Source organism: Mytilus trossulus, chromosome 3 (genome assembly GCF_036588685.1).
Source record: "Mytilus trossulus isolate FHL-02 chromosome 3, PNRI_Mtr1.1.1.hap1, whole genome shotgun sequence".
Lineage (NCBI taxonomy): Eukaryota > Metazoa > Mollusca > Bivalvia > Mytilida > Mytilidae > Mytilus > Mytilus trossulus.
The window spans coordinates 21,645,192-21,656,901 of record NC_086375.1 but is presented as its reverse complement, the minus strand read 5'-3'; positions in this window follow the sequence as shown (position 1 = coordinate 21,656,901).

Here is an 11,710-nt window from a genome sequence, read left to right as displayed (position 1 = left end):
GTCCCATTTTCGTTTCCGCACTCTTGTTTAAGTTTGATTCATCCGAACGTTAATGCTAAATAATTTTGTTGCATTCTTTTTTCTTTATGTAAAAAAGTGAGCAAGATTTTTGTTTTCAATTAAGGTACGCTGAATGTTTTTAAGGCAAACATCAGGGCCAAAATTTTAATTCTCCATAAAATATCAGTTAAATGGTGGAATTGTTATATAGGAGTCAATACGTCCTTGATCTATCCTTGGTCACTATGAAGGCGTCATGCTTGTCATCCTCAGCCTCTGCAATGTGTTTCTGAAATTTGAATTTCAAAATTTCAAAATGACTGGTCAACTCCACGGTAGAGAATCACGTTGATGTCGTTGATATAAACAATAATATAGTACACATAAATACGAGCGAATAATATCTTTATAAAAAACGAATTGTTGCATAAAATATACGGGAAATTGCAAAATCAACGAAATCTAGACTGATTAATCATTTTACAGTATTAATTAAACAATAAACAGCTGTGCCATGAGCGCATAATACGCCCGTCCGCTTGTGTGAAAGTTTTATGAAAAAATCATAAATAGTTTCTGAGAAAGTTTTAAGCAATAACCATATATTGTTTTTGAGATACGGACGGACAAATGACCCCCCCCCCTTTTTTTCTCGAAAAAACTAAATATCACTAAAATAAAATTTTGAATCAAAACCAAAGAGTATACAGATCTTTAGATTGATATAACAAAGAAGTGTGTAAAGATTTAAGTACAGCTCTTTATAAGAACCAGGCAGTGTGCCATATACATGTGATACATGGGGGGTTTCAGATTTTATCTATAATTGGCCTAGTAGAAGCAATACATGAAATATGCTCAAAAAATAATATTTAGTGGGAAATTATGAGTGGTTGCCATGGTAACAACCACACAATTTTTTGGTTGTTAAGCGTTGTAAAATCTATCAAAAATCAACTAAATCACCACATTTCAGAGCCTGCTTATGAATAGAATAATGCATTTTTCATCAATTTTCATATGCAACATTGATAGAACTTGGTTTAAGCTTCAATTTAGTGAAGATTACGTGTCAACCAAATTTGTATTTTTTTTGTAAAATTTTGTGAAAAAATGCATTTTTTCAACTTTTCTGAAATTGGGATTTTTGCTGAATTACCCTATTTTCTCTGGTGTTTTTCAGAAAAGTGCAAATGTGTACAGAATAGTTAGCACTGTAGTTATAAAGTTTGGATACTACTTTACCAAATTTAATAGAAAAATGTGTGGGATTTTTTTTTGTTTTATCACCATAGCAACCGATTTTTTCCTTGGAAACGGAGTTTTCATTTGCAGAATATTGCAGTTTAAGAGCTTAAATGTCCTGAATTTTTCATAACTGATAAGAAAAATACATAAAAGCTAACGCAAACTTTAAACTACAATCGTTAAGTGTTGTTGACTTCAATAGTTACCACGAACAGACATATTATCCATAGCAACATCCACTAAAAAACTGCATAAATAGAAATTTATGTGAAAAAAATAGATAAATAAAGGGTTCAAATTGGAATATGACTTTTTTCTTTGCTTCACTCACAGTCTCGTCTGGGATTTTTTCTTCAGATTGTTCAATAAATGTTATATGTCATGAAACATTAGGGTTGGGGGGGGGGGCCTTGGAAAAAGGGGGGAGGGGGTAAGTTGATTTTTATCAAATGTTGCATACAAGTAGATACTTGAAAAGATAATTGCGTTTCGTGGTCCGAAAAAAACATTGGTTTTCGCACTTTAACTTTATTGTTAGTTAATAGAAATCTATGAAATTTAAACACACGGTTATTTACCACAAAAAGAAGGTTGGGATTGATTTTGAGAGTTTTGGTCTCTATAGTTTAGGAATTAGGAGCCAAAAAAAGGGCCCATTTAGACATTTTTCTTGGTTTACACACAATAACTTCAGTATAAGTAAATAGAAATCTATAAAATTCAAACACAATGTTCAAGAACACAAAAACAAGGTTGGGATTGATTTTGGGAGTTTTGGTCCCAAAAGTTTAGGAATTAGGGACCAAAAAGGGGCCCAATTAAGCATTTTTCTTGGTTTTCGCACCATAACTTTAGTATAAGTAAATAGAAATCTATGAAATTTCAACACAAGGTTTATGATCATAAAGGAAGTTTAGGATTGATTTTGGGAGTTTTGGTTCCAACAGTTTAGTAATTAGGGACCAAAAGGGTCAAAATTTAACTTTGTTTGATTTCGTCAAAAATTTAATAATTGGGGTTCTTTAATATGTCGAATCTTAACTGTGAATGTAGATTCTTAATTTTTGGTCCCGTTTTCAAATTGGTCTACATTAAGGTCCAAAGGGTCCAAAATTAAACTTAGTTTGATTCTAACAAAAACTGAATTCTTGGGGGTTCTTTGATATGCTGAATCTAATCATGTATTTAGATTTTGGATATTGGACCATAATAGGTAAATGTCCAATTTTTAAGTTTTTGAGTTCAAGTTCTCAGACCACATTTATTCTATGTCAGAAAACTATGTTTTGTCAACTATTTAATCGCAATCCAAATGCAGAGCTGTATCAAGCTTGAATTTTGTGTCCATACTTGCCCCAACTGTTCAGGGTTTCGAACTCTGCGGTCGTATAAAGCTGTGCCCTGTGGAGCATTTGGTTTAAGGTTGACAGATGATGACCTTCATGGGATTGCAATAGCCGGGTCAACCTGGCTTATGGAAAGGCAAGAGATATATGGCCCTAACAAATGTAAGAAAATTCTTAATTTCTTATGGCAGATGAGATGTTATTCCACCAGCATAAATCACAAAATTGATCCGTAACATAATATTAACAAACCATTAATAGAATCATTTGGTCAAAACATTTCTAAACTGAAACTGAAGTGTGATGGACGGGTGGATAAAGACGGACAGGCAAATTGAACACATTTTAAGTTAGTGGTGATTTTAAAAATAATAATAGGCAATGGGTGATAGCTTATATCGGAATTCCAGTATAATGAAATACATCTGCTAAGTTGGAATTGTGCTAATCACGGTAGAATAATTATGCTATTACCGGCAAAAGTACCAAATCAGAATTATCAAGCAATATAATTGTATCAATAAGGAATCATTTCTTACTATGGGTCGCTCTACATATATCTCACAAGTTCGAGATTCCGATAACATAATATCTTGTTGTGTGTGTGTGTTTTAGGGAGGGTAGTTCAGCTGAAGCACATAACGCTTCTTATCCTTCTGAAATCCCCCTCCTCTCCTTTAAGATAGTAAACCGGTAAATAGAGTTATCATTTTTTTAGGATGAATCTTCAAAAAAAATGTTTTACTTCTCTCAACGTTTTTTTTAACCTTTACATGAATTACGCCCTTATTTTCTGTATCTGTCTCTGTAACCTTTACAAAAGACTGCATTAATCCCGAGATTTGGAATGAAACCACTAAGCTGAGAATGTCTGCATAAATACAAGATTAATAACAGTAATAATTTGAATACAAATTCCACACATTCAATTAACTGCAACACTAGAAACAGCGCAGTACATACCAATCTTAATATTTTTCTTTGTAATTATCAATGTTTTCTAGTCCCAACAAGTTGTAAACATTCATGAATACAAGACTTCAGTGTCCCATGTGGAATAAAAAAAAGTAAATTTCCAATGTCCCAGTCTTTTGGTGCACACATTTGATCGATTCAAGGTTCAAGGGGGAAAACTAAAATAAACACTTTCGTGCCGCAATTTTTACTTTTTTTTGGGGCGCAAGGGGGGGGGGGGGTAGTTGTAGTAGGTTTAACCCATGTTCGTCAGTACATTAGTTGTCACAAAGCTGGTTTCTATTTTATAATTTTGGTTTGCCTCAATCAAATCTTATGAAACATGTATACACAGAGATCAAGTTTGAATTTTATTGGTGTCACTGTTAACTGTATAATATGCCTTATATGGCCTGGTTAACTTAAGAAATTTCTAAAAGTTACCATTTGATCTTAGGATAACCTTTCTGGAGCCCTCTTTTCGTCATACATACACTAGTATATTTTTCAACTTTCATGTAGATTTTTTTTTATCTTTTCGGAATAATGGCATGTAACCGTCTCATTAACAATTATACCACATCTTCTTTTTTAAATTAACAGAAAAGATAAAAAAAAAATCTACATGAAAGTCGAAAAATATAGTAGTGTATGTATGACGAAAAGAGGGCTCCAGAAAGGTTCTCCTAAGATCAAATGGTAACTTTTTGAAATTTCTTTAGTTAACTGGCCCATATAGGTTTACATGCTATTATTCCGACAGCCCATTGGTCCGAGAGTCCATTAGTCCAACAGCCCATTAGTCCGACAGCCCTTTGGTCGGACAACCCATTAGTCCGAAAACCTATTGGTCCGAAAGCACATTAGTCCAACAGTCAATTAGTCTGACAACCCATTAGTGCAACAACCCAATAGTCCGACAATCCAAAAATTTGCTCCGACAGCCCAATACTCCGACAATCCATAAGTCCAACACTTATTAAGTCAAGCATAAGGGTAACAGGATAAAACAAAAATGTCTGTCTGTATTATTACGTTTAGATATAAAACATGTTTTTAAAGAAATAATTCTGTATATATAACATCAGGCTTAGGTAGTTCGAATACTTTCTATATACTCAATTCGAAATTTGTTAATAGAATAAAATAGAACAGAAATTTAATTTTTCCAAATCAAAGGGTCTATAAAATTCAACGAAAATATTCATGGGACGGAAGGATGAACTGGACGGTTGGAAGGACTGACAGACAGACAGACAGACAGACAGAGGCAAAACAGTATACCCACTTTTTTGAAGCGGCGGTATAATGATTGGCACAACATAAAGACGTTATAAAAATAATAATATGATACAATTATCTTTACAGTACCATAAGCCTCAGTCACAGTCGGAGCCAAAATAAAATAGAAAAAAACCAACTATATTTCTCAAATAACAGTCAGTATCAAGACATGTACTACATAATTCAAAAGAACTATTTTTTAACAGTACAATCGTCAGTATCCCCCATAATTGTCAATTTTTCTTGTGTTAACATCGATATGTGCTAGAAATGTGCTGAAAGAGTTCCTCCCTCAAATTGTTATGAAGTGAGCATTCGATTGAAAAATGACACTCATCATCAACTCTCTATCAGCTGTACATTTAGATTTATCAATTCTTAATGTGATGGGTGAGCACTGATTCTTAACTAACATATTCACTACCTTTCTTAAAATCTACGGAAGCGTATAAGCGCCACATATTTTTTTTTAATTTTTCTTCCAATGTTTGAGTTCCAACGCAAACCTTTGCGAAATACTGCAAACCTTTGTTTTATCTTATTTCTTATTTAAGATTCAAAGGAAACAGTAGTTATCAATAGGAGAGGCTGTATATATTAAAATGTATCACTATTGTAGTCATTGTAAAGTAAAATCCTTGAATAATTAGATCATATCATTGACTTCAATAATGAGCAGAATAATATAAGAAAATGTGGTATGAATGCCAATAAGAAAACTCTTTATCTAAGTCACTATTCCTAAAAGTAAACCATCATTGGCCAAAATACGGTTTTCAACTCGAAGCATAAGCTTACACTGCACGAACAACAAACTACAAAGGCCTCCCAGAAACGATATCCTTGTTACTACTAGTATATATATATTACAAAGAAAATTGAGTAAATTGCGGTTATACGGGAAAACAAAAATCAACCCTGCTAATATAGCTATAACCGAATATAAATATACTACCAAAGTAAGCTCTCGTTTGTGTAAAGTATGTTGGCAAGAAATCTATATAGAATGAAGATGTTTTATTAATAAAATTATGTTCTCTCTATTTTAATTGCTATCCAAGTTTCTTAAGCAATACTTCATTATATCGATATAAAAATTCAATGACTTTCTATCAAAGAATCTTGATCATATTCCGAGATTTAAAAAAAAATGTTTCCTTATTAAAAATTCATTTTAAAGCAGAAAGATAAATTTGTCCATTTGACTTGGAGTTTCACAATTGTATGACATTATTTTGGATCTTTCAATTTAAATATTAGTGGATATCGATAGGGGATTAATAAAGAAATCAAAAGAGTAAAAAAATATACAGATCAATGTGCTTGATTTCGAGATATTAGCCATTGAAATTTTGGCGGGAAAATAGTCTCTCTTGACTTTTCTTAGCTATTACATTGACAAGTTTACATTCTCAAAACTATCAAAAAATAATTTGAATTTTATTAAACTTTTACAGATTGCTTATCATTATACATGTAAAAGATTTATAAAAAGATAAATGGGGGTCAATGCCATTTTATTAAGGCATTCAAATGAATAAAACCTGAGGTTTCCGCAAATCTGACAAAAAAATCAAAAACATGGCAAGAGAACTGCAATGTACCTTAACAAACCTCTGAAGCTAAACCCAAGCTATAAATTATCAATCTTATATATATAAAATTTCTGAAAAAAAAATGATTCTATTTATAATCAGGCTCTCGGACCAAACATAATCTTTTCAAGGATCTACATGTATGATATATTTAAAAAATAAACCTACCACCACCCCCCTTTTTCTAACCTTCCAACCGTAATATTACATTATATATTACATTTGTTGAACCTTATGAAATAAACAGAATAGACTGTAAGTGAAGCAAAGCAGTCATATTCCAATTTGAAAATAAACACCCTCTATTTTGATTTTTTTACATAAGTTTCTATTTATGCAATTTCAGAGTGGATGTTGCTAAGGATAATATGTGTTTCCGTGGTAAAAATTGAAATCAACAACACTTGACGATTGCAATATAAAGTTTGCGTTAGCTTTTATGTATTTTTCTAACCGGCTATGGATAATTCAGGACATTTAAGCTCTTAAACTGCAATATTCTGCAAAAAAAACCTCCGTTTTCCGTTTCCAAGGAAAAAATCGGTTGCTATGGTGATAAAAAAAAAAAAAATCCCACACATTTTTCTATTAAATTTGGTAAAGTAGTATCCAAACTTTATAACTACAGTGCTAACTATTCTGTACACATTTGCACTTTTCTGAAAAACACCAGAGAAAATGGGGAATTTCAGCAAAAATCCCATTTTCAGAAAAGTTGAAAAAATGCATTTTTTCACAAAAAGTTACAAAAAAATTACAAATTTGATTGACATGCAATCTTCACTAAAATGAAGCTTAAACCAAGTTCTATCAATGTTACATATGAAAATTAAAGAAAAATGCACGATTTGATTCATAATCAGGCTCTGAATTGTGTTGATTTAGCTGATTTTTGAAAGATTTTACCATGCTTAACAACCACAAAATAGAGTGTCAGTTACCATGGCAACCACTCATATTTTCCCACTCAAAATTATTTTTTGAGCATTTTTCATTTATTGCTTCTACTAGACCAATTATAGAAAAAAATCTGAAACCTTCATATATCACACTCTGCCTGGTTCTTACAAAGAGCTGTACTTAAGCAATAATCATAAATCGTTTTTGAGATACGCTGCGACATGTAAAAAAACCCTCCCTTTTTTTTTTTTACAAAATACTCAATAACTCAGAAATGAAATTTTGAATCATCACCAAAAAGTATACAGATCTTTAGATTAATATAACTAAGTTTTAAGCAATAATCATAAATCGTTTTTGAGATACCGCGCGACATGTGAAAAAAAAACACACCCCTGTTTTAGTTACAAAGTGCCGTAACTCAAAAAGTTTACATCTTATTTTCACCAAAAAGTCTACAGATAATTTGACCATCATAAAAAATAACTATGATAAGTTTCATGAAATTTGGATAAGTCGTTCTCAAATTACGATGCGACATGTTTACGCCGGACAGATGTGGACAGACGGACGGACGGACGGACGGACAGACACCGGACATTTGTATAACATAATACGTCCCGTCAAAATTTTGACGGGCGTATAAAAGAGCAAGTAAAAAGGGGGGGGGTAGTATGCCCTCTACTGCTCTCCTCTGGAACCGCCATTAGATGTATGGGGTCGAAATTTAAGTCATTTTCTGAACATTTCGGTTTCTTGAACCTTTCTATCATTTTAAAAGTCATATCTAACTTTTTTTTGTACCAAGCGTTTTTAATTAAATTTCTGGAGAATACTCATCACAAATAAGTGTGTTTTGAATGTGTAAAAATTCTTTGAAAATAATTCAATTTTGTCCCATTTTCCAAGATTTTAGTACTAGAACGGCATTGTTTGCTGTATATTTATCTAGTTTTGAAAAATTTCATTGGTGATATGTTCATAAAAATTGACACAAATAATCTTAGAATACTTGCTTTTACTGTATGCTCTAGTAAAGGCAACAAAAAACTTACGAATAAACCATGTTGGAATCTATTAAACCTATAAATGTGTGTTCATCCTGTGCGTCATTTAGGAGCACAAAACAAATATTTCAAAACAAAAAAGTTATAATTTTAGTTATATCTTACGGAAACGTATTAGAACCACACATGTTTTTTATAGTTCTTCACGTGTTTTTTACTCAAACCTTCAAGAGAAATGATTTTTCTAATACAATAATCTTTTTACAATACCAAAATTGGATTTTAAGGACGGATGTCAAATTGTTTCAATATTCAACATTCAACAAGTGGAGTTTCTTATCGACAAGATATTTGTTGAATTTGAATGTAGACTTTTTCAACAAATTGTCGACAATCATATGGGAACGAACTGTGCGCTTCTTAATTCTTGCCAATCTCTTCTTATTCTCATATGAATCGGAGTTCCGTCAGACACCTTTCATAAACAAGAAGTAAAACTAAATAAGCTGTCTTAGCTTATTTAGTTTTACTTTCAGATATATTGATGATGTTCTTTCAAATTACAATCCAAACTTCCATTAATATATCCATTATAACTAGAAATTAAAGAAACAACAGACACGGCTTATTCCGCCTCATTTTACAACTTATACCTCGCATTTGACATACACAGTATTTTCAGTTCCAGACGCTATGACGAACAAGACGATTTTAAATTTGAAATTATCAATTTCCCCCTTCTTTGTAAAAAGAGTTCATAGGGAGGTACCAATACCTTGTTGATAAATATTCCGTATCAACTTCACAAATAATACACGATGGTCTTGAAGTATAAATTCTGCGTACTGGCGTTGTTTATCTCTTGATGCGTGTTATAGTGTTCTTTTATTTGTCTTTATTGATATTACCTTTACTGTTTGATCTGTTTTTGGTGATCCTTTTGACGTGGCTCTGTACTTATGCATCCAGCCATTGTGTTGACTTTTTGCTTTATTCATGTGACTTTTTGGTTTTCTTTGATATATATAATTATGACGTGGCTCTGTACTTAACATCCCGCTATTAATGTGTTATTGTTCAATTATAACCTTTTTATTCTAGTCTTTCACATTTGCTATGCTTTGTCTGTCTATTTACCTTTTGTGTTTCTTTTATACATAATAACGTGACTCATTTTTTAGAAGAAATACACAATAAGGATATAGACAAGCGACAAGAAGGAAATGTTAATTTATAATTTACATTCTGCAGAAGGTATGCATAAAATAATTATAGACTATATTTTTTTCAAACTTTGAACGACAAAATTATTTTATATCTCTCCCTTTTTTGTGCTTCTTATATGCATATAGTGTGGCTCTGTACTTAAACATCACGTTATTTCGGTATTGTTAAACATGTTTGTCGTTCAATTTTGCTATGAGCTTTGTGTATATGCCTTTTTATGTTTCTTTGATACATATATGACGTGGCTCTGTACTTATACAGCCCGTCATTATCTTATTGAGCAATAGTAAATTTGTGTATTCTTGTCTTTATTTTTGGCTGATATTCTTGGTCTTTATGCCATTTGTGCTTTTTTGTTACATGTTTTTTATACCTGTAAAGTGGGGCGCCCATATTCGCTGGGGACACAATTTCGCCGTTTAATGATTTTGAGGTGTAAAAACTTCAAAGGATGGCTGAAATGGAAGACATATACCTGTAAATGATATTATATAACAAATATGATTATTTTTTTAAACTGAGACAAAATTGCGGCACCTCCCAAAAAGGACCGAAAGTGGACAAAAATTTTCGGCCAATTTCCTACAGAAAAAAACGAATTCAAAGAAGTATTTCTAAGTAATTCTTTGACTGAATGCCCTAAATTTCAGTTCTCAACACCTTTGAAATGTCTGCTATTCATCTATAATGAAATTGATTTGATCAATGTTGTTTAAAGCTGTCGTTATTTGGTTTTAAATAGATGTGTAAAAACGGCGAATATGTGTCCCCCATTGACAAAAAATCAGGAAATTTCGAACACCCTTTAATCTAACTTTTCAGATGATTATATTCAAACAAACTCGTTTTCAAGCTTAAGAATATTTTGCATTTGAAGTTATCTTTATATAGAAATATCAGTATACTTCAAAAACATTTAGACCTGAACATAAACTGTAGAAAACATGAAAAGATGTGGCGAAAATGAGCAATTGATTTAAATAATAACATAATATTTTCTCCTATTTTTAACATTTTAACCTAATGTGTCTGTTTGTTTTGTTCGCGCATCGTTGTCAATATAAAGGAATTTGACGCGACTGTCATGTAAGTGAGAGGTTTAGCTAGTTATAAACCCGGTTCAATCCACCATTTTCTACATTCGAAAATGCCTGTACCAAGTAAGGAATATGACAGTTGTTGTTCGTTGGTTTGATGTGTTTTACCTTTTGATTTGGCAATTTGATTAGGGACTTTCCGTTTTGAATTTCCCTCGGTGTGCAATATTTTGGTGATTTTACTTTTTTCAAAAGTGCAAGTTGATGTCACAAAATTTAGAATGTTTGAAATACTAAGGCTTTTCTACCTCAGGCATAGATTACCTTAATAGCTGGATTTCGCAAAACTTTAAGAATTTTGCTCCTCAATGCTCTTCAACTTCGTACTTTATTTGGCCTTTTTATGTTTTTTGGATTCGAGCGTCACTGATGTGTCTTTTGTAGACGAAACGCGCGTCTGGCGTATATACAAAGTTTAGTCCTGGGTATCTATGATGAGTTCATTTACAACCACTGGGTCGATGCCACTGCTGGTGGAGATTTATTTCCCCGAGGGTATCACCAGCCCAGTAGTCGGCACTTTTTTGTGACCCTCCAACTTAATTTGTGATACTGTTCTGCTGTGACATGTCCATGTCAGGAATTATGGTCTGTGTTTGGTTATTTGTTTTCAAACATGGTATTATAAAAGAAGGCAGAATAAAGAATATCCTATACACATCTTTCCGAAATGTCAGCTTGAATTAAAAATCAATTAACAAACAAATTTGCAGACAATTGCCGATTCGGAATTGAAGATAAGGTGTCGAAATAATTTTTAATGAAATAAAAGGTATCATATATTATGACCCCATTATATATTTGTTCATTTTCCGTCAAACTTTGAATCTACTATGGATATTCCACACAGATTACTAATGTTTAAAGCAACTGAGTATTTTATGTTACACTTGAACACCTATTAACATTAATTATTTCATGCGTTTATTAAAGAAATTTTCCATTGAAAGGGTGTTAAAATGATATGAAGTTAAAATGGGAAATAGCTATTCGTCGATTGATTGGGTTTACCCAACATCTCCTTTTAAACCTATTCTTAAGTATCTGGTTTG